Raw genomic sequence first — 23,809 nt, 5'->3', positions numbered from 1 at the left:
TGTTTTTCAGAGATTGATGTAGAATAACTCCCTTTTTTGATTTCTGTTTGCTATAGGATATTGTCCACAGAGTCCATCAAAACACATTTGACTCTTAGTATCCTAGCTCTAATGATAATATTTTTACCATTACTATTCCTTTTCATAGATGATAAATTCATACAAAATCACTATGATATCTGTTATCCTGCATAAGTTAGACCATACAGCTCCAGCCAGCTTATTCTTGCATTGGGCTTAAGGATTTATACTAGAATTGAGATATTCTTCTTAATAAGATATTGAGTCTTGACTTAAAGATCCTTAATTATGGAAAATTTAACACAACTCTTGAAAATCTGATTCACAGGATGATTAACTGTTACAAGTGTGTCTGATTGAACTTTGCCAGTTACAGCACATTTTTTATTTATTATTCCAAAGCCAGCTTTAATAATCTAATGTACCTTATAACACCAACTTTCTCCAAGAAAAAAAAAATATGATGAAGCTGCCTTACTGCCAAGTGCAATAGTTGTTGAGGAAGGTGGCATTCTGCAACAGGACTGGAATCCAAATTTAGCCTTATTGGGAGTTTTAGACTATAGATGCCTATTTCTGACAGACAAAGTCCAAGTCTACTGTCTTGTAGCCCAAGGAAAGATATAATAGGACATGACACCTGGCAGAGTAGAAGTAGGTGAGGGACTGAGATGGGGAAGAGAAGCGATTTAATGTTCATTTTTGAAGTTACATGTTTTTGAGTGCATACTATTTACTGCTTTCTCATTTTGCATGTAATTTGTATAGTTTAACTTCAATCAATTGGCATGGGAATGGTGGTCAGGGCTGAAAAGAGAGTGGAACTGATTCATATTCATCATACATCTAACATGCTGAGCAGTGTCTGGTCTTTGATTTTGTAAAGACTCCTCAAGATATTTGATATTAGGCTACAAGTCACGGAATGTACTGTTGTAACTTGTACAAGATCCTAAATAATTTTGAATTGGCTTGTGTTCAGTTCTTATGATTTTCTGGGCTTCCTTTTTTCTAATGTACATAAATTATTCTTCCCAATCCCATTAATGTTAAATATGCTTGCTGAGTTGTCTTCCAAAAACCTTTCCTTTAAACAGAGTCTACCTGAGATAAATGACTTTCTTTTTTTTTTTTTTTTTTAACTAACAACACCTGAATAAAAGACCTTTGGGGCTTGCTGTCTTTGTATTATGATTTATTTGTCGATGTAAAAAGGTTGCGCTATGTAACAGGACTACTTTTATCCCTCCTGTACTAATACAGCTACTATTATCTGTCCTCTTATTGAAATCCTGCCCCACAGAGCTGAGAGCAGAACCCTGAGCAGTTTCCTGTCCACCTCTTCAGATCCTGGTGCCTATCAAAACATCTCAGGAAGACTCAGTTTCACTGGAATGACTTGTAAGAAGTAAGGGAACTGCTAGGAGTTCCAGTGCTTACTCCTAACAGTAGCACTGACTGGAAAAGGAGACACATCAACTCTCCATCCGTTCGCACCCACCCTTATTGATACTGTTTTTCAGGGAATTTGCCCCTGGAAAAGCCTTGGTCCTGTCTTTGCATGGTATTCTATAAAACTTTCAGATAGTAAGAGTGTGCCATGGTTGTTGTCCAACATCAGTCACTCCAGACCCTGCAGAGCAGCAGGGTGGGAATGGGTAATACCAACCATCCATATAAAGAGCCAGAGGAATAGGGAGCTGCAAGCTTTCTTCTCCTCATACATGAAACAAACCTGCTCCTTTCTAATGAGAAACAAATCTTTCCCTGAAAGTGCCCCCTGGATTTTCACTTGTATTTTCTTGATTCCCAGAGACAGCAAATATAAAGGCATCAGTCACCAGTCAGTGTTCTACTTTATTTTTTCAAAACTCCTTTTATATCATTTGCTTTTGCCTCAATGAGGATACTCTGTGAGCTTCAGAATCCATGGTTTTGCAACTGTCATAATTTTAGGATCACATTTAGTCAGCTGAGTGTAGATGATAACAGAAAGTTATAAGTTTCTAAACATGCAACTTCTGTGATAGACCTTAAGTTCAAATTATGCGTATCATGATCTGAATATGTGTTAATCCTATAGCTGAGCAGGTTTGGTTTTTAATAAATCTGAATTAACATGATGAACTTTTTATGCAGATCAGAGATGAGAGACTTTGTGGAAGAAGGTGGATTTAAGAAATACTTTTGGCAAATAGGGAAGCAGTTACAAGTAAAATGTTTTATCATGTATAGCTGCATATTTAAATAATACAGAAAGGAAAGCTCTTACATTAGAGAAAACAGAATAACATGGAATTTGGGACAGTAAAAAACTTTAAGCCAAAATTCTCAAAGGTTCATTTGTTCAGCCATAAACCTGGACATGATCTGAACTCGGACAGGGACCGTCCTATGCTGTATTTGCCACTGGTGGCACACAGGCCAGCTCAAAGGGGTACGTTGCTGCACCAGGATGCTCTGCCTAGAGTGGGGAGCACAACTTGAACAATGCCCTATTTGCAAAGCTATCAGTGGTAAATGAATAGGGGGTGTCATGCTGTTTTTGGTGTTGAACAATGCTGAAACCAGCCTGACTCATCAATCCCAAAGTTAAACATCCTGATACTGAGATTAGATAAGGTAGACCCGGTAAAATACCCGGATAAAGGACTAAACAGGTGATACTACTGATAACTTATCTAAAGCTGCTGACCTAACACAGCAGGCCTGGAGACATATGACAGTCATATATAAAAGCCCAGTGCCAAATTTTAAGAGTAGGGTCTTCTAATATATCTTTTGTTGGGGTATATGCTTGGAGATTCCTCCCTTGACTGGGGAAGCTCCTAAAGGTTATTCCTTGAGGCTGAGCTAAAGAGACTTGCCCACTGTCGTTGGTATGAGTGAGTAAAACATCAATCTCTATTTAATAATTGGGTCTGCTAACATTAATAAAATTGCTTTAATACAATTGCTTTTAATATAATTTTTTCAATATTGCTTCATATTGCACTATATTAGTTGTTACAGTTACTATATTCTGTAGTAAATAATTCTCATTAAGATCTTTTCATCTAATCATTATCATGATAAACCATATATATTTATAAAAATATATCTGGTTTGCCATCCTTAATTCTGCAGGACAAAGTCGTATAAAGGTTCAGTTACACCTGTATAATTCTTTGCACATAAATCATTGGCAAAGTCTGGGGCTAAGACAGGATCCATCCACACATTGACTCCTCTCTGAGAAGGAGTTTAGAAAGCATCTCTTAACTCAATGGCAGAGCTTCTTTAATAAACTGCCTGGAGCTCTGGCTCTGCCTGTGACAGTTGCATGACACAAAACTGAGAAATAGCACTAGCTCCCACCACTGTGTCCACTACTGAGGCTGAAAGTTACTGGAAAGTGAGATAAAAGGTCTGTGAAGCCCTAGAGCTATTTTGCCCACCTCTAAGTCAGAACAAGATTATTTATTATTTCATAATTACTGTTTTTCTGTCTGTGGTAGTGTCAAACATCTCAGACAAAAAGATTTGTAAATATAACCCCTATTCAACTGTAACAGCGGATTACTATTATTATCTTGTAATTGGCTGCCCAACCTATAATGCTCAATGTACATACATAGAATCATAGAATATGTTGAATTGAAATGGACCTAAGGGTCAAGTTCAACTCCCTGCTCCTCACAGAACTACCTAAAACTAAACTGTATGACTAAGAGCATTGTCCAGCTGGCCCTAGATCCCTCTCAGGCTTGGTGCCATGTCCACCTTCCTGGGAAGCCAGTTCAAGTGACTGATCAGGCTCTTGGTGACCTTTTCCTAAGGCCTAGTCTGAACTTTCCCTGACTCAGCTTCACTCCATTTCCTCATGTCCCAGCACTGGTGACCAGAGAGAGGAGATCAGCAGCTCCCACTACAGTGTTCACACATTCAAGTATGACTCCATGCTGGGACTTTTCTGGCTTTCTTCATCATGGCTTTACTACTGCGGGGCTGTCTCCTAAGTAACCTTAGTCCTCTCTGTGGGAGGATGTGAGCTGTGACTGACACCAGGAAATCACCTTTGGACACCACACTGGACCCAGCTACTCCAGTCCTGGGCCATATAGGAAACAGTTGCCATCTCTCACCCATAAACTGCTCCCTGAGTCCCACATCCACCCTGTCTCTGACCGAAGCTTTAGTCTCGTGGCTCTAGGTCATAAGAAGTTTTATCATGTACCTTATCAGATAATTGAGTATAGTCTTTTGTAAGAGTTACATCAGGTAATATTTAGAAATGCGTGTAATCCCCAAAAGGAATTTGTCTCCACCTGAAGCAGCTGGTATTGAAGAACCTGCTATCAGGAAATAGTTTCCTTTAAGAATGTGTAAGCTGTTTCACTCTAAGGCTATTTCATATCATAAAATAAGGGTCTCTTATTTGGGAAGGGAGGAGACAATGAGATGGAAAATTTGAGCAGACTGCAAGTTATTAATTTTTAGGAGATACTTTTCATGCCATCCTTACCTATCCAAAAGAATGTAGGTGTGGAGAACTAAATACTCTTTTGCCTAGAAGACTAGATTAGAAGTTAAATCCTTAAATTATCACTGAAAATTTATAATATATTTCTCTACAAAGTGCAGAAGTAATATAAAAGCTGTAAACTATAATCCTGTCCATTTCTAATGCAGCCATTAAAATACATTTTGACTCTTTTCTTTTTCCCCTTCTCAAGAGACTGTATAAATTACACAGCAGTAAAAGTATTGTCTTGATGTTTTCTTAATCTTCTTGTATGTGAATCTCCTTCTTTGGTTAAAGGAAGAAGCTTGGCTGCCTTTTGCCCACAGCTAAACCATGAAGGACTGCAACTCTTTTACTGATTGAAGATGTTTCTTCATCTTCTTGATCCATTCTCTCTTTGGATACATAAGGAGAGCAGAGTCTCCACCTAAAGAGACAGAGAGGGACTAGATGAAGTGTGCAGGATTTTTTTTTTTTCATATTGGTTATTGGTAAGTTTTCTGCCATTAGTTAAGAGAAAAGAGATGGAAAAGTTCTACTAAATCATCCAGTCCAGCTCCTCCTCTGTGCCACACTTCATATTCCCCATACTACACTTCATATTTTTGTGCAGAAACAAATTTAAAGGGTTTGCATTTGTTCCCTTATGAGCTTATTTCATACCACTGTTTCATGCTTTAACTTCCACTCAGGGAATCCTAAATAATTTGTGTCCATCCTTTCCATTGTACTTGCCAGATATTTGTAGGGCGTTATGTTTTCCCCCAAGCCACTGTGTCGCCAGTTTTTCTCTCCATGGTACAGAAGGGCTGTTAGACCCATCTACAGTTACGGCTGCCATTACTTCTTGTTACTCTTGCTCCATGCTGATACGTCGACTTTTGACCATTTGGACAGAATTTTTAGTCTCCACATTAATGTCTTGAGCTTATTTTTTTGGAGAGTACAGAATAGCACAAGTCATCCTTCCCTAAAACTGGGATTAAGGGGGAAAAGTCTATCACAAGAGAGAAAAAAATACATTCTTTTCTCTTGAGAAGCTGTAACAGACACGTGCCTTGCAACACACACTTGACTTTCAGTTTCTGGAGAAGATGACTGCTAGAACTAGGCCTATGCTTTTTGTCACCCCCTGACACCCCTGTCAAACTACACAATTCCAAGGGAAAAAAAATCCACTACTTACACATAAGACCCTTGTTATGTTGATTACATTCTTCAAAATTTCTACCTTAATTCAGCAAGCTCAACAACAAAAGAGCTCTTACAAAACCTTGCCTCCTCTTGAGTGGCTGAGCTTACTTTAAGAGACCTGAAAAGGTAGAAAAAGCCTTTATAATTTTTGTCCCAGCTGTTCATGCCTTTGAGGGCCTGAATATCATGCATGGGAGCAGGAATTTGGGCTTTTGTGTGTTCTCAGCATTCCCTTTGCTTTGACATTTGTAGGAAGTATAGAGGGATGGCCTGACTAATGTGGAGAGATGAGGAAGGTGAGAAATGCTAAGAGAAGACTAGAAGAAGGAAGTGGTATGAGCCAAAGGAGAAGCCTAAGAAGCAGGGAGCAAGGATTATGGACAAATAGAAGAAGTGTCAGACAGTGGATGGAGGAGAGGATAAGAGATAGGGGAGGCAGGAGCTGTGGCAAGCAGAAGACCAAAACAGAGATCAGACAAGCAGAGGTAAACATTAGCCAGGATGTGAGTATGAAAAAATACACTGTTGACAGATCATACAGCTACAGGCTGTATCATCATGAATATTCACAAAGGCACCAAGCTAAAATTGCACTGGCATTTCCTACCACTTGAATGCTTGATTTTGCAATCTGAACATTCTTTTAACACAAATTTTAAATGTAACTCTCTGTAGATATATAGTCCAGAGTTATGTATTTAGATTGTGTTGTGTACATATAATCATGCTTAGCTTCTTTGTATGGAAATGCAATGATACATCTTGCTCCAGGCTCAAGCCTTGAGCTCTTTTCACGTGTCCATAGCCTCAGTCTTATTTGATCAGCATGTAATCACTCTGTCATTCTTCTCTGAATTCCTTCTAAATTACTAAGGAGGTGCCCAAGACTGAATATAATAATTTGTCCATGGTCAGACCAGAGCTATAGGGAAATAATGTTACACTATATGTCTTCTTGCATAGTTGATACTTCCGTCAGCTACACTCTTTTGCTGTTACACTTCAAATTCAAATCTAATTACATGTTCTGCACCATACCTCTGTTTCATTAGTGCTTCCCTGCTGGCTTCTCCATGCTGCTATGAGTGTTTCTACGTGGAAAACAATCCTCTCTGTGTGAAGGTGGGATAGGGGTGGAAGTAAACAGAAGAACACAAATAATAATTCAGACAAAGCAGTAGAAGTTGATCTACTATTCCAGGAGTTGTTCTACTGGTTGACTCTACTAGAGGTTCCACCACTCTCCAAGTCAAAAAGGATGTTTAGAGGATTAAAAAAACCAGTATGCCTTACAGGGAAATTCAACCTTCTCTAAAGATTATCACAAATACTTCTCAATTTTTTCCCCAATATGTATCTCTCTAAAACTGTCTATCTGCCTACACAAAGAAATAAAAAGATGACAGCAGTGACAATAAGTTAGGAAGTATATAAATTTGAGGTGGAGAGCAAAAGAACTCAGAAGAAAATGGGTAAAGGTAACAAAAAGAGTATGTTAGGAATATTGAGGGCAAACAGAATCAAAATGACAGTGTTGACTGATTACTAAACAATTTGACCAATAGAGAAAGAGCAAAAGTGCTATATAAGTGCGTATGGTTTATGTTTGAGGGGAAAAAAATGTGATAGTACTATATATTAATTGAAACTTTCCACTTTAGGAATGAGGGAGAGTGATGATAAACAGAGCTACCAGAATTAGTCATTTTAAAATCAGCAAGTCCAAATAACATGCATATAATAACAACAATTTTTAAAGAGTTGACTAGGAAACACTGGGAAAAAGGAGCAATCTAAAAATAAAAGCTAATACTGTACTAAAAAATCAGAGAACTCTGATTTTCCTGAGTCTTTGCAACCATCAGTTAGCTTGGCCTACTACTTATAATGCTTTTAGCAATTTCTTGGGCGGGATATAAAAGTTACACATTTTAGATGGTGCAAAGATTGAAAGAAAGATAAATAACACAGAATACAGGCTGTTGGTACAGAATGACCTAGTAAGCTAGTTGTGGTGAACTAAAATGTTCCAGGATGGGAAAAGGCAATGTTGTGAACACAAGAACAAGGAAAGCAATCCATAAAGAATTGAGGTCATGGTCTGAAATAGTCTTAAATGGTTGAGCTGGATAGTCAGCCTAATATGAGTTGTAATAGTGATGCTGTAGACAAAAAGCCATTTTGGAAATCTTTGCCAAAGTTAAATTACCACTGCACTGGAATTACTGTGCCCAGTTCTGCTGCTCATGATTTAGCAGAGAGAAGAGTTCAAGGTTCCTAGAGCGTTAAGATATATGGGAGAAATAAAGGATTTGATTGGATATAAATATATAAAAATATATATATATACACATATGCATATATGAGAACAAAATTTGATAATAAAGGGTTTCTCAGTCTCAGCAGACATAACACAATCTAATGGCTGGAAGGAGAAGCTAAACAAATTCCATGAGAAATATGGAACACGTTTTTAACATTAGAACAAAGTGCCAAGCATTGTGGTATAGCTTCTATCACAAGAATTACTTTTATCGGGGTTGGATGCCTTACTAAACCACAGCTATTGGAGATGAAGCAAGAATTAAATCAGAAAAAATTAAGCCTGTATTGCCATTGTATATTAGATAATCACTTAGCTAATGCTGTTCTTAAATTCCAGGAATATTTTACCCTGGATGCACAAATCTGAATATTTCCAGGTTTAACATTTATATGTGATTTTTGCTTTGTGTCTCTGACTGCAAAAACTGGTAATAGAGAATATTTGCATTCTTATGGCAACTCTGAGATGTAATAATTAAAACACCCTAATATATAGGCATGAGTCAGTCATATATTAGATGGACCATCCCAGACCCTAGGAGGCTTGGTGGAGCTAAGGTTTGAAATCAAGTCAAGTTGTTGTTTGATTTTGAGTGCACACCTCTAGAGCTTCTGTGTTTCAAGCCCTGATTGCTACCTCTTGAAGTTTCATGATTGCTTTTTTGCATTTAAAAACTTTTTCTTTCCTCTATATGAAAAAACATACTGGCTGAACTTCCAGTGGTTCAGCAAAATTGATGAGACTAAGCTTATCTGTAAATTTTAGCCCGTATATACTCCTGTGATGAAAATGCCCATAATTATACAGGAAGTACATTCACATAAATACATTGAAAATGTATTGAGAAAGATTTCCATTTACTTTTGAGGTATAACAATATTAGCTACAACGATTATAGGCAAACTCACATATTATTCTCTTAATAAGCACATATACATAATTTGATACCCAGTAAATAGCAGCATGAACACTTTCAGAAGTCTCTTTAACACAAGGTCATGCATATCAGACAGGCACATCACAGTGCCCTCTGTGAAACCATGATCAACTACTTCTTTTTGTGAGATGAAGTCTCTCAGTGTCTCATTCTTGTCTCTGTAGCAACCCTTTGTATCTTATAGATCCTACAAAAAACAAACAAACAAACAAACAAACAAACAAAAATGACAGTAAGACTAACCTATTCTCTACCCAGTTCAAGTCTGACTATTCAGTTAAATCAGACACAAGCTAAAACACTAGTGGCATCAATGTTCTGTATTTGACAAATGTAGGAATGTTCCTATCAGCAAGACACTATAAACGTGCCCCTTTCAGGGCATTTCTAGGAAACAAGAGTACAATAGAAGGGTGATGACCCACTGAAAATCACCTATGTGAAGCATACACATCAAACCAGTTATTCAACATGCTGTTGATATTTTCTTTGACGTTGGGTGCTGCATAGTGCTTACTACCCTGAGCACTCCTGGGTGCAGGTATCTGAAAGGCTGTGTGCAAATCCTGTTGGGGTGGGGCACCAGAGATAAAGGTACTGCAACTTGAAAATGGTGACAGATTCTGAGCTGGCGTCACATGCTTGAGATGAGTGTCCAGAAGCAATTTATCAGCCTTTTGCTCTTCGTACTTAAAAATGTTCTAAGACACTGTGATTGTACTCAAGCGTGTGTGCCCCAGATGCTTTTGGGTCGTGGTTGTAACACGGTTCAGGAGCACGTTCAAACATCACTCATTTATACATCTAAAAGGTGGAGGCTGCCAGCTGCTGGGCTGCTGCTTTCCTTTACAGAGGCAGATCCCAAGATGACGGTGCTGAGGTTTGTGCTTTTCTCCCTGTCTTCAGAGGAATGTAGCACATGACCACCGACCAAGGAATTTGCAAGTCCGGGCCCTCCTGCACCAGCAGCCACTGACCAATTTCCTGTAAATCCTGAACAAAGAATCTGCACATCACAACTCTATCTCTTGTGAAGGCCTTTACATACTCATTCCAGGATCCCATGGAGATGGTGAGATCCAATTTTTGCCTATGAAAAACCCAAGGCAGAGACCTAAATTTAGTCCTTTTACTCCCAGACCCGGGTTATTGGTCTCCCAGCATGGGGGGAAGTCCAGAAACACACAAGCCTTCACCAATTCCTACTCAGAAGCTGATGAGTGCTGGGTGGAACTGGCCACACAGCGGGTGCGGCCAGGGCACCGACACAAAAGAAGCTGATTCAGCTCATTCCCAGATAATTTTCACTGTCTTTCCCTGCTGGAATTTGTGGGAGGGCTAGACCAGCAATAGCAGCATCAGATCGTCCTCCAGCTCCTCGGATTGCAGTGAGTAGCAAAAGAAGAGTGGTAACTCCTGCACCGGTGGGAGTGGTTTGGGGAGCTCCACAGGAAGGATAAGTGCTGGAGCTGTGTCAGGAGTGGTGGCCTCCCCTCATGCTACGGTTACTCAGCTCTTTCACAACGCTCCTAATGGTCTCGCCTCCTGAGACTGGAGCAAGGCTTGCAGCTACTTAGTGACCAGTCTAAATAGCAGTCTTGCACAGCCACTAATTAGATTAGAGCAGGCTCTGAAATGCTGACAGATCTGTGCCTATGGTCTCCAAGATTGGCCCTGGCCGTCCAGGGAATAAGCAACTGTGAATAATAATCTTCGGGAAAAAACAGTGCCAAAATTCTTACTGTTTGAGTCAAACGACCAGTTTCTGAGTTCTCTTCCACTCGAGTCTTAAGAAATCTGTGGGTAGCTGTGATGCCTGAGAGTCATCTGTGAAAAGAAAAGCCACATAAAGGTTGAATTTAGGGATAGATGGTACATAGCATGCATATGAACATGCATTTGAGTGATTAATAGAGATAGATTAAGTCAAAAGGATGAGAGAAGCCACTGATCACAATAGCTCTGTACTCTCAGTGCTGAAAACAGGTTTAACAAACTCTGAATCTGTATCTGTGAGTTGAGAGAAGATATAGCAACACTGTGAATAAAGTAGGTAAAAGTACGAAAATTAGATATGAAGAGGAAGAGTTAACCAATCTAATAACAAAGTCCAGTATTTTGTGAGGCCACTTTCTGAGGCAGGTAACAGGGGACACAATTTACACAGTTCTTGTTTCTGTTCTGATTCTTTTGTACTGCTGTACAGCTGAGTCTGTAAGCACAGATCATGCTGTGCTTACAGACTCAGCTGCCTTGTTTTCTTTTTTATTCTAGTGGCTGAACTGCATTAAATAAACCCAGATAATAATGCGTCTTTTCCTTTCTCTTGCTTGTTCATGTAGGCAACTGTTAAAGTTGCTAAGGGATTTTTATATGACTCGGAAGAAGAGATTATTTACATGCTCATAAACAGAAATAGGTCTGAAGGAATATTATTATTAAATGATGATTGGCATGACAGCTAAATTCAGTAATACTGTGTTATAGAGCACATCTTTATGTTCCTAGATAGTCCTACAGTGACCGTACAGACCTTTGTAGTTGACAACTTTCTCAGTTGAAAAAGTTTGCAATTATCCGAGAAGCAAAGCTTCAGCATATGGAAGACCTGTCAGTCCAGTCTAGCAGGAGTAAATGCATTAAATTATTTATGAGTAAACTCTGCTTCCTTCTAAAACAAGGGTGTGAGAATTGTTCCCAGAGGGAGTTTGTTTTCTAATTCCACTGCTTCAGTTAACATTAGTATATTGTCTCACATAAAACAGTAATTTACTATATTTATTGCCTTCATTGTTTGTAAAGAGCTGTAGCTTAGCTTTTTGTTTTGCTTTAAGCAGGTTGTGAGACAAAATATGCTTTTTAATGTCAAAGAGCTGGTTAAAACACACACATTGTTTAAAATAAGTCACAATTTATATTTGACATTTAAACAATTCATTTTTTAAAAAAAGTTTCCTAAGACATTTGCTCAGACAAACAAATAAAAGCAGAAAAGGATGGAAAGGAATGTGCCACTGAAGGTGCCACTGTGCCAGCATGTCATGCTCTTCAGTGACCAGGCATCTGTATCTGTGGTTATCCATCTTGTCCTTTGTGATCTGCTCTCTGTTCACTTCTGTGTACACAAGCACCTTTTGGGCTGCTGTGCCATGGCAGGCACTTAGAGCTCCTCAGTGCTCAGCCATTCCAGGAACCTCATCCTCAAGAGAAATGGAGGTGCTGAATAGCTTTGATCTGCTTTCAAATTGGAATAAAACTAACTTCAACAATCTTTAGAAAACCACAAAGAACTAAAAACATGCATTCAGTCAGCACCACCCAAGCCCCTGTTGCTGAGCATAGGTCTGAGGCTGACTGGCTAACAGCTGCTCTAGGGATGGTACAGGCTAGGGATGAAACCTGGTGGCACAAAGATGTGCTTGCGGGTTTTGTTCCACCCACAGCTGAAGTTTCATGCTGTAGCACATTTCTGTTGGAAATCAGATGTTGAAAGGAGCTGGTCTATAAGCAGTGGGAATGGCGGGGTTGCTGTCCTCCTGGCACCTTGGTCACCTGTGTTGGACCTCTAGCAGAATGGTGATCCACAAACACTGACCACCAGCACAAGACAAGTGGCAATCTGCTGACACTGGTGCACAAATAGGTGCTTGGTCTGTGAAGCACCTCATAGACCTGTGTGACAGGAGTAGGTGCTGTCTCCATCAAACAGGGGACGCCCTGTGAGTGCCCCAAGCTGCTGCAGACCTGCTCTCGCTGCAGCATAGTGATGCACAGGCTGTCTTCTTTCTTCTTCACTTGGGTTTGCCCCCTGGAACCAGCTTGATGCAGGTGTCTGGGCTTAGAAGTTCTCATGATGACAAAACCTGTGCAAATCTTACATCTGGCACTTCCAGAGGACTAAATTACTTCAATTTGCTTTGATTTGAATGCAAAGAAAGATGTTCAAGGCCCTGTCACAAGTTAGTTATCACCTCAGAAGAACACTTTCTTCTGCTGTTCAATATTCCCCTTAGTTCCACTTCCTATCTATCATATTCAAGATTAAGTGTGAAGCATAATAGCCACTAACTTAGTTAGTGCCTGCAGATTTGTCTTGTCATGGGAATAGTTATTAGCTTGGTTTCATTTGAAAGATTATAACTTGGTGTCTCAGCAGGCAGAATTTTCTCATTAAAGCCCAAGCAATAATAGTCAGTATAGAAAAAGTGACTCTGTACTATTTAGCGATATTGCTGCCCAGGCTTGTGACAGAAACTACAACTAATGACTGATTCTTTCTTACCATTAGAAAGGAAATCCTTTATTTTTAGGGCCTCTAGTAAATTATGCTAGTGAGGCTCTTGCCATGAGAAGTCTGAGAATGAAGTATGTTGTGCTTATTACAGTAATTTTCAAATAATTTTTCAAAGAAAGAAAGAAAAAAAGAAGAAAAAGCCCTAAAGAAGAAAACAGTTTTCTACAAAGAGTGGGAAGTGATTTTGAAACATTCGGTATTGACAAATAAGTCTAAATTTAAAAAAAAAAAGTCAATCTCTGGGGTCTTGCTTGGACAGATATGTTTATATTAGTTATATGTGAATCTCAAATACTAATGAAGTAAGTACTTGCACTAAGAGTGGACATGAAGTAAGAAAAGCACTTAAGTTTGAAAGTGAACAGAATAAGTCTAACCTTTGACTGGGTGTAGTATCTATATATCAAAAAGTATTTAAATGAATGATGAAAATGTAGAAATTATCCAGGATAAGGCATGAAGGAAACTTCATCTGCTTCCTTTAAGGGAGAGAAGGAAACTATACTCTGTAAGTCTGTATATGGAGGAGAGGGTCTCATTAGAATAAAATAGGTCAATAAACTAAACTGAACTAAAACAAAATAAAATAAAACACAGTAGAACTGGAAGCTGAAGTTATACTAAATCAGGTCAGGGACATTTTAAAGAGTGATGGTATTTAAACACTGGAACAACTTACCTAGGAGTGCTGTGAATCCTTCAACACTGGAAGTGTTTAAATCAAGACAGACATCTTCAGAAAGATGTACTATCTTCACACAGCAGTTATAGCCTGGCACAGCCAGTACTGAGTGTTCTGTGGCCAGAATTATGCAGAAAGAAAAACCAAAGCTTGTAATGGTTTCTTCTGGCTTTAAGCTCTATTTTTGGGAGATACACTTTCCCTATTTCTAACATTTATTTAGCAAGTATCTTTATGGTTACACGACATATGTAGGCAAAACTCAGATTGAAACTTAAAGAAGAAAGGTGGGGAGATTGTGATTAATCATGTAACTCTGGGTGTGTATTCATATCACACAAATAACAAACCCAGTTGCTTAAACTAAGAGGCTGGTCTTCTTCAGTAGTTAGGGGTGAAAAGAGAGAAACTCCTTCCAATGGCAGCTGATGGTAGTCATCACTCTCTCTGTTGCCCACACAGGTGGCTCTGGAGACATGCCTCCGAAGGTTAGCTGTTGTTTCCGGACAAAGTCCCTAAAAAGAAGGAAATTCCACCCTTTTCCCTGTCCCAGATACTATATTTTTCAACTGGCAATTAATAAAAGAGACAAGGTAATTTTCTACTTTCTATGGCTTACAGTGCAGTTGGAGGAATTTTGGCACAGCTTGAGCAAAGAGATATGGATGTATGACTTGGGAGGAGCAGGACAGTGCAGCACAGTGGGTCCAACCTTTGGGCATCAGCCCAGACTTGGACAGCCAAACGCAGGTCCAGAAACTTCATTCTTAGGGGTTTACATCTGGCAGTGTGATCACAGTTTCTCTTTACATCTGGGGATTAAGTAGGGGTATAGAGCCATGCTTGTCCCACCAGCTTCATGAGGTTTTATCAGACCACAGAACAGCGTAAACTGCCAGCTTCATTTTCCAGCAGTCACCAGAGAAAATTTTGATTTTTTTGAGTTTCTTAAAGCATCTCACGATCTGGGAACTTCCCATGGTTCAAAATGATTGGATGGGTGGAAAAGAGGTGAGAGACAAGTACAGCCTCCATTGTTGTCATGTAATTTTCTGTGCTTAAGATGTACCTTCATCAGGAATTAAAATAAAACTCTTGCTGCTCTGAAGAAGCTGATAGCAATATTTGTCTGGGAGTTTTAGAACAGATAAGATTCTTGAGGTTTCTGTGTCTTCTACATCCATAAAGAGACGTAAGTGCCACCTCTCAATTGAAGTGAATGAGAATTAGGCATCCAAATGTCTTTGTGGATTTGAACCCTTATGTTCTAATTACTGTGGCAATTAAATATGCGGAAAAACAGGTTCAGCTGCTGGAATCTTGTCTACACCAAGGTCTGCTGAAATATTTATGTTAATTGTCTTTCTAGACATGGCTCGAGTTTGCACTGATGACTGTGCAAAACCTTTCTTGATTGTAGAGGACATGTACAATATGGAAGACCCTGAAACTAAACCTTGTGCACTTGACTTAGAAAAGGTTATAAGATACATATTCATGAACTGTGTGTCTTGCTGAGTGAGACAAGACAGTTTCAAACAAAATAATAAATGATAAAAATAACCAAGTCTTACTTAATGTAAATAGAATATAGAAGAAGCTGATTTTTCCTAAACTTTTTCTGTAGTAGATCTTCACGAATAGCTGATCTGCTCACTGTACTGATTTCTGAAGGCCACAAGACTATATAACCAACAGTTCATGCAATAGCATATACATCACAATTATTTTTCTCATAAAGAAAGAAAAAAATAAAATGACTGTCTGTTTAATTTGCAGACTCTTTGCTGTTTGAGGCCAGTATAATTACAGATATTATTCTTATGCATGTACACACTACTGAAGCACCAGTGTTAAAAGAGACACCTTCATTCTGAATTTTGTAACTTCAAAGTAATGAAATCCTTAACTTCAAACCACAAGAATGAACTTTTCAATGTTAAGTACCTAGTCCTAGTGTCAGTGTATAGAACAACCTTGGCCAAAAAAGCCCAATTAGGCCATGTAAATGAAGTGCATTTTCAGCCAGTCCTACTGGGAAAACCAGCTTTGTCTGAATGGTTGTAATTACAGTTGGTGGGGAAGGGGGAAAACAAATTTGCTATGCATGAGCCCTTCCCAAGTAGCCTTTTTTTCTTCTAATACTTGCATATCTACAAGAATGGCATTACGAAGAAAGGAAAAAAGGATTTTGTCCTTACACAGGTTCTCATACTCAAGAGTCTCAATGACACATGAAGTTTGCTACAGGAGAGGTGCTCCTTTCTCTGATACATCCTTTTGTTTACTTTTCTTTGCCTGACAGCCTCACTGGGCTGCTTGTCATAATTAACGGCCTAGGTACACACATCTCCATAAAAGCTATATCTCGTAGCTTGTTTTTAGCTGGTACTTCTATTTTCAGATTTGGGTCTCTTCTTTTGATTCACACCCTCAGCAAAGCATGTTAAAGTCAAATCAAACAGCAATGTGCAAAATTCCAAAACCAGTGTTTTTCTAGGCTTTCCAAAATGTCTCTCTTCTCTGAGCTTACTTTTTGAGAATGCACACTCCACTGTTGGTCTGGATTCACTCTGTGGTTACGTCACCTGCATTCCTCAGAAAAGAGTTAATTTTTCAGTGCAGTGAATTTACTCATCTGAATTTGCATCACAGTGAGCAACTTACTCGCTGCATCTTTGGATTGATAGTTGGGCTGTCTCTAGCTCCTGACAAGGAAAAACAGGGCACCAGTACAATTACCTCCAGGAGTGCTTCCTATGTGCCATTCTGGCTTCTGTGACGAAGGGCTCATGAAGGTCACATAGCTCTTTCTTAGATATAACTTTCAAATTCTCTGTATTTGTTTTTACTGCTCTAATTTCTAAATAGTGCAGATTAATTTCTGCCCATCTCCTATGCATCAGTCTTTCAAAAGGATGCCTTTTTCCACAAATATAAACCTATTAATCACAAATGTTCTATTTACAAGTTACCATATGAGTGACTCTTACATATATTAGTCATAATGTAATGCATAGCTTTATTTCCTTTATTTAAAAATAGCTAATGATCCTTATTTCAGTGAGCATGTTAATGTCCATAATATCAGTGTATTTTGCAATGCTAAAGCACTAGGAGGGAAGGGATTGGTCAGAGATGAGTTACTTGGCTTGAGATGGATTTTTGTTTTGGCTTAGGTTGTTTTGGTTTTTTTGTTGTTCCATTGATGCATACACCGACTAGAAAAAAAAATAGCACATATAGGAAAATTGCACAAACTACCCAGGTTTTTCACCAGCTTATTACGGCTATCTCTGGCCATTGTTAAATAAGAAGTCTTAGCACATAAATATTTTAGTATGTCATAAGGTAACTGTCTGTTTTATGTGAGCAGTGAAAGGAACTAAAAACAGTGGAGTCAGGAAGGAGAAAAAAAAAAATCAAAGTAGTAAAGACCACTTTTTTGCCCTCTGTGGAGTCAGTTTGTTCAGGCATTGAAGTAGACATGGACACATGTTTTCTGGGTCATGATCTGGACTTTACCACGTCAAGATCCCAAGTGTAAATGAATGCTGATCCATCAGCATTATTTTTACCTGATTCACACTGTACTTAGTAAAACCTTGTGTACAGGCACGTGATCAAGCTCCTGAAGAGTGAGAGGTATGAACAGAAATGAGGTTTCTTAGTGAGAGAGCCGAACCAAGTGAGCTAAGGCTGCTGCTGCTTGTGTAGATTGATGTGTTCCTCCCTAAAGGTATGACTGTTTCCAAAGGAAACCTCTTTCAAGACTGATAAGCACTGAAGAAAATGCAACAAACTCCTGAATAAGTTTAAAGGATGCCTACAGTTGTTTCATGTTTTTCAACAAAGGCACTGGCACTACCATTTCACAACTAGAGAATGTGGTATGTATTAATCTTGGTGTCAACAAGCTTTAGTGTTAATCAAGGTAGCATTCTTGTTAGGTTACTGTTTCCAAAGACTAACCATTAAAAGAGTTGTGGATATGTATTAATTCTTATGCAGAGGTCAGACAGAAAGCGGGTCAGGGTGCGCTCCTCGCTCAGATTAGAAAGCTCCTCTGAGTTGTCTCAGACCAGGAACAAGTTGTAGCAGTCATGTAGATTATGGGAGAATCATGAAGTCTCCAAAAGGAGGAATTGGATCATGGGCAATTGGCTGTAGCTGGCCCTTCTTGATCAGGAGGATCAGACCAGATGATCTCCAGGGGTGCCCTCCAGCCTCAGACATTCTATGATTTTGTGATTCTGTGAACATGCTGATCTTTTTTCCTTTTTGCTCTAAAAATACCGTATAATGCAGTGGTTCATTAGTTCTTTGCAAGATGGACTGGCTCACGATCCAGAGGGAAAGGCCAGATTAGGGTCAAGCCCTTCCTTACACAAAGGATTGAGCACTCTGAAAGTTAGATACATTAGTCTGGTTGAATGTAGCTATTTGTGTGTTCTTGTGTGTGCTTAGAAGTTTCATAGGAGACTGGGAGAGACCACTAAAGACCAGGTGTTACACTGCCATGTTTACCTTGAGTGACTTTCCCTCCATTTGAAACTAGAAATAGTGACAACATCTTGGTAATTTTACCAATGCCCTGTGTTTCTGAGATTCCCAAGTGCTATTACTGCACCTTGTGGGCCATATATTGTGGCTATGCATTTGAGGTTCATAATGGAATGGAAAGTGCACTTTTTCCAAAGTGAAATAAACATATTTGCAAGATATTTTATTTCCCTAAACTAAATCTGAGACCTTGCATCAGTATTGATGTGAATAAATCTTTTGCAATAAAAGCATGTTGTTTGTAGTCTGTCACATTAAAATGAAGATTTGAACACAATTAGAAGTCACAAATGGAAAAGAAAAAAGTATTTACAAGAAATCAAGTGAAAGAAAATTCCTTTTGAGCGAAACACTTCAATTGTACAGAATTGTTGCTTTATATTAGGAGACACTGTAGTGAGTTTTAACATTATTATGTTCAGAACATTGCAATGGTATAGCAACAAACCTTAGGAATAAGATTGAAAAATACTCACATATAGGACCTAATGTGAAAACTACTAAATTCACTTACAGCTTTTTTTTTTCCCCAATGACTTCAGTGCACTTTGAACCAATCCAGATTAACCTTCCTAGAAATGCTGGAAATGCTGGAGGGAGGATGAATATGGAATTGAGGGAGAGAAAGGTAGCGGCTCTGTCTGGCAGGTGGTGATGACAAGACAGGGGGCTCAGGTTGTTTTGATTGCTGAACTTGCAGTTGAAATGTGGGAAGAAATGCTGCCACCTCTTTTATTGATATTTGTTGGGAGACACTCATTATGTATTACTTCATATGTATGTGTATGTGCATGTGAGGCTTTTCAGAGTTTTGGATGAATGCCTTTTACATAGCATTTTTAAGATCAAAATCTATACAATTATGTGGATTCCTGCATGTAAATGATTTTAGGGAGTCTGGTGTTTTAGCATTTTTAATATTCTAGTAGATTTTATGATAGTGTAAAGTGATAAATTACCTTTTGTGGCTGCCAGAGTTATTTAACTATCTGCAGACACACCATTAGCAGGAGCAGTCTATGCCCGGTCAGTGTTCCTCATCCCTCCCTGGGAGACGGCTCACAGAGAAAAGGGTTTCCAGGCACTTCTGTGCAAGGCCCTTTTACCAGCAGCGCCACCGGGGTGCAGGGAAGTACCAGCCAGCCCTGGTGCACTGCAATCAGGAGGACATTCTTCAACCATGCAGTGGAGAAAGCTACCAAACAAGCATTGCTTATTATTGACTTTCCATTGCTACTGGCCTGTGTTAAAACCAGTGACATAGAAAAGAAAGGTTCCATTTCCCATTACCAGATATCCAATCCCCCTAGAAAACATCTGTTGAATCTGGGATGATGCCATGGTATTAGCTCTTCAGTTGCATGCTGTTTCATTGGCTGTTCTCAGCGCTGCCCTCTCTATCACAACACATAACCTCTTTTCAGAGACGTTTCAACCACATCATTAGGGTCCCCAGTCCCATCTCTTTGAAAATCAGTGGTAGTTTTTAGCCTTTGGCGCACAACTTGAAGTTTAGAGACTTGACTCTGTGCAGGGTGTAAGATAGGGAACAAAAGTTTCTTGATGATTTCATGTGACAAAAGTTGTGCGAAGAAAAGAAGTGGGTCTGCAGAAATCCTGCAAGTTGCTGTGTTTATGATCTCAAGAAACTCACACTGGAGTGCCTCAGACACATAACTAAGTGCTTCTCAAAATGTTCATTACTGAAGACAGTATAAGAGAACCGTCTTTAGAATTCGAGTAATATGCTACCAAGCAGAGGGAGAATAATACAGAAATACTTTCTTGATGATATGTGCTAAAGCAGCAGGCATTTAAGAGCAACGGATGTCAATCTCTGAGGTTTTTGTAAAGAATTGCAATTTATGACGTGTTAGGGTAAACAGTTGGATTATATTTCTGAAATGCATGTTCCATCAGGTAAAATCATTGTGATTATAGGCCCTAGTACTTTAAGTAAGTTATGCACTAAAAGGCTGAAATTGTAAAACAAGTATGCTTATGCTTTACTGTTAATCCCTCTTTGTATCTACGCTGAGTAAACGACAAGAGAAACTGCATTAAATAATAAAGGCAAAAATGGCATGTTATGTCATCTTGATAAACAATGACTGTTATACTGTTTTCTTTCAAGAAGCAACTGTGACTGGCCTCTGTATTCTCCCTCAATGGAGAACGTGTCTGACTGTAAAAAAACCCGAGGATTATTTAGAAGTTACTTTGTTCATGCCTCTCAGTGAAAGCAGCACTTTCTCTGCATCTTTTAGCTTTGCTGCTTTTCCTTCACTTCCTCAGCTCTTATCTATTAAAGAAACCTGAACCTGTTATTTCAAAAACAACCTACTTTCATGCAGACTATGAGTTTTGAACAAAGTGAAATAAAACTTGCTTTAAGTGGTTTTGGAAAAGTTTGACAGCAGAAGATAATAAATGAAAAAAAAATCTACAATATTTCTCCTAATGCAATTTGCGGCATGTCAATGTCAAAGCATTCTAACAACAAATCAACAAATATTTGAATGAAAACAATATACATAACTTATTTTCCTATATTGGAAACAACTCTCAAACAATTATTGTATGACTTCATGAATTAGTTGGCTGTTTTGAAATATTCCTGCTAGGACTTAAAAAAAAAAAAGAGGGAAAAAAGTCTATATGGGCCTTTGAGCCTGAACATATTGTGTCAATCATAAGCATATGCAATGTATCTAAGCCATGAGGTAAAAATTTTCTTTGTAAATTATTTCATAAATAATTTGCCTGAAAAAATTTATAAAAATATTTTTGCCTTTATTAAGTTCTCTACAGTTCTTTGTGGTGAATATAAACAGATTCATGTCTTCTTGATCTGCTTTATTTTAACTTGAAATGCAGAACGTATCATGAAAGCATTTCTAATAAAGATACGGTAACAAACTTTTTCTGAGAGATAGAATATTTCATTAGAGTTGTCTACTTGAAACTATGAAGACATGTTGTGTCCTTCTCATCTTTCCTTACGAATGGCTTTGTGGTTTCATTTTAGAAGGGCATGCACAGAGATACTTCTGTCCTTTAAAAACACACCTCTATAATACTGTTCTACAGGTGAAAAAAAAGGCGTTTGTTATCAAGGTTTACACATGTTGAAATCTGTGCTTTTGCTGTTATCGATCTTCACAGCTTGTCTGTCATAATGTGAATAAAATCTGGGAAAGCTACAGCCACACATAAGAACTGGCTGGGATTTAAGGTGTGGGGGGCATCATTTCCTGGCTTAAAATAAGAAGACATTAATAAGTCTCACTAGAGCAGAGAAGTAAAGGGAAATAACTCTTGTTTAAATATTTTCCACTCAAGCCCTGCTTGTAAGATGCTTAGCCAAGTCATCAGACAAAATACCTGCCTATTTTAACCCTTCCTATGCAAGACATATGCCAAGTGAACAGTCACTTGGGGCTGACATATTCAGCAAAAATAATAAAATCAAAACTGTTGAGAAGAACACATTTGAATTGATGTGAACAGGACAAAAATACTTACTTTTCAGAATTCTCTATTCACTAAAGTTTGTGGAAATGGCTCGTCTCTTCAGCTGTGGTTCAGCCATGGCATTTGCAGCTTGTGAAAAAGTAAATTTATGAAGTCAGGAAAAGTTGTCTGTGTGCATATGAGCGAGGTGCTACCAAGCATAAGGTACTGAAGTATCAAGGCAGACTTTGTAACAAACTTTAAATTCTGATATTACTTTCCTTCGCATTCCACATATAAATGTCTCTGCTGCTCCAAACTCATTTTCTGTGGATGGGTATAGAAGGAGTACCACACATAATCAGTGAGTTCTCCTTTCCCTGTGTCGGGCATCCTACTGTGTGTGCCTAATCGTGCAACCTTCCATTTTCAACATGACAAGTTCACCTCTTGTATGTGAATTATTGCTTTTCTATTCATAAAGTGTTTTATCAGACAATCCTACAAAAGAACTTAAGGGGGAAATATGTTACTGGGTGATTTACACAAGCAATTACTTTACAAATCTGCCAGTGGATTATACTAAACATGTATGAAGAATGTTTAAGTTTGGAGCGAGTGCTGAGAACGCTGTTTTACAGAGGGGTTTCATTTGCATCACCGTGTATCTCTGAAGATTTTATACTTTACACTTCACCATGTATTTCAGAGTAAAATTGTATGGAAAAAGTTATGTAATTTGAAGTACTTGGGGGGAAGCAGTTTCATCTCTCAAACTGTAAGCATTTAACTCTTTTCCAGCTTCTCCCTTAAATAATGTGTTAGTAGTTGCAAGCAAGCAGAATGCATTTATTTGAACGTAAAATCAGCTTAAAACAACTTGCATGGGAGGAAAAGCACACCATATAAAGTCACCTAACTGCAGAAAAATTGTGTCCAAATTCCCAACAAATGTTTACATAGTTTTTAACGCCTACTATATTTGGGATTTTAAAACCCTTTCATAGGAACCTTTTATGTACTGCTTCTCCTTGGATAGAGTTGTTACAGACATGTAGACTTCTGGAAGTTCGTAGTATGGGGAAAACGGAGTATTTCGAATTGAAAAAGTTCTGCACAAGGAGGAAAAGTTGTGAAGGTTTTCTCGGAGCAGTTCAGGGCTGACCCGCGACCAGTATCAAAGCGCGGACGCTAACGGGACTGCTCATCGCACAACCTGGGAACTGACTGCCCACCCGCCTCAGCACCCGCACACAAACGGGGGGCACGGCGCAGAGAGGTGACACGAAATCTGCGGGTGACCCCGAGCAGGGCTGGGGTCTCCCGAGGGCGGGAGCTACTGGAGCGCGTGGGTCGCGCCTTTTATCCCCACCGCCACCTTTCCCAATCCCGTAGGCAGCCGCGGGTCCAGTGACAGCCGCGGGCAGAGCCGCCTCCCGCGGGCCGCGCTGGGGGCGCGCCTGTGGCCTGCGGCTATCCCTGCTCCAACTCAGCGCAGGTCCCCGCGGCCGCGGGGCGACGCGCCCCCTCGGCTCGCCCGGCTCAGCGGGCCCGGCCCGCGCTGCCCGTGGCCGTGGCCCGGCGGCGGGCGGAGGCGGCGGCGGGGGCGGCGCGGGCCGCGCGGCGGGGCCGCCTGCACTGTCTCTTTAAGGGCGCTCCGTCTGGGGTGGCGCTTTCCTCCGCGAAGGCTCCTTTGATATTAATAGTGTTGGTGTCTTGAAACTGACGTAATGCGGGGAGACGGAGGTCCTGACAAGCGATAACAGTCCCGATAACGCGCCGGCCGCCCCGCGCTCCCAGGCCGCCGCCTCGCTGCCGGCGGGGCCGCCGCGCCG

General features: G+C 39.5%; 1 long non-coding RNA gene across 2 annotated transcripts; it reads right to left on the bottom strand.

Annotated features, from left to right (window-relative positions):
- Positions 1-1,844: 1,844 nt before the first annotated feature.
- On the bottom strand, positions 1,845-23,522 carry LOC116454842. Of its 2 annotated transcripts, XR_004244219.1 has the most exons (5): positions 22,047-23,522; positions 10,725-10,809; positions 8,994-9,169; positions 6,758-6,831; positions 1,845-4,952 (listed from the first exon to the last, which is right to left on the bottom strand). It is a non-coding gene; the product is annotated as an uncharacterized LOC116454842 (long non-coding RNA). The 2 variants fall into 2 exon arrangements; XR_004244215.1 differs by lacking the exons at positions 1,845-4,952; positions 6,758-6,831 and having other exon boundaries at positions 8,088-9,169.
- Between the last annotated feature and the right edge of the window lie 287 nt (positions 23,523-23,809).

The sequence above is a fragment of the Corvus moneduloides genome, chromosome 1 (genome assembly GCF_009650955.1).
Source record: "Corvus moneduloides isolate bCorMon1 chromosome 1, bCorMon1.pri, whole genome shotgun sequence".
NCBI classification, from domain to species: Eukaryota; Metazoa; Chordata; class Aves; order Passeriformes; family Corvidae; genus Corvus; species Corvus moneduloides.
The sequence above is the reverse complement of the archived record's forward strand: the minus strand, read 5'-3'. Positions and strand labels throughout refer to the sequence as shown.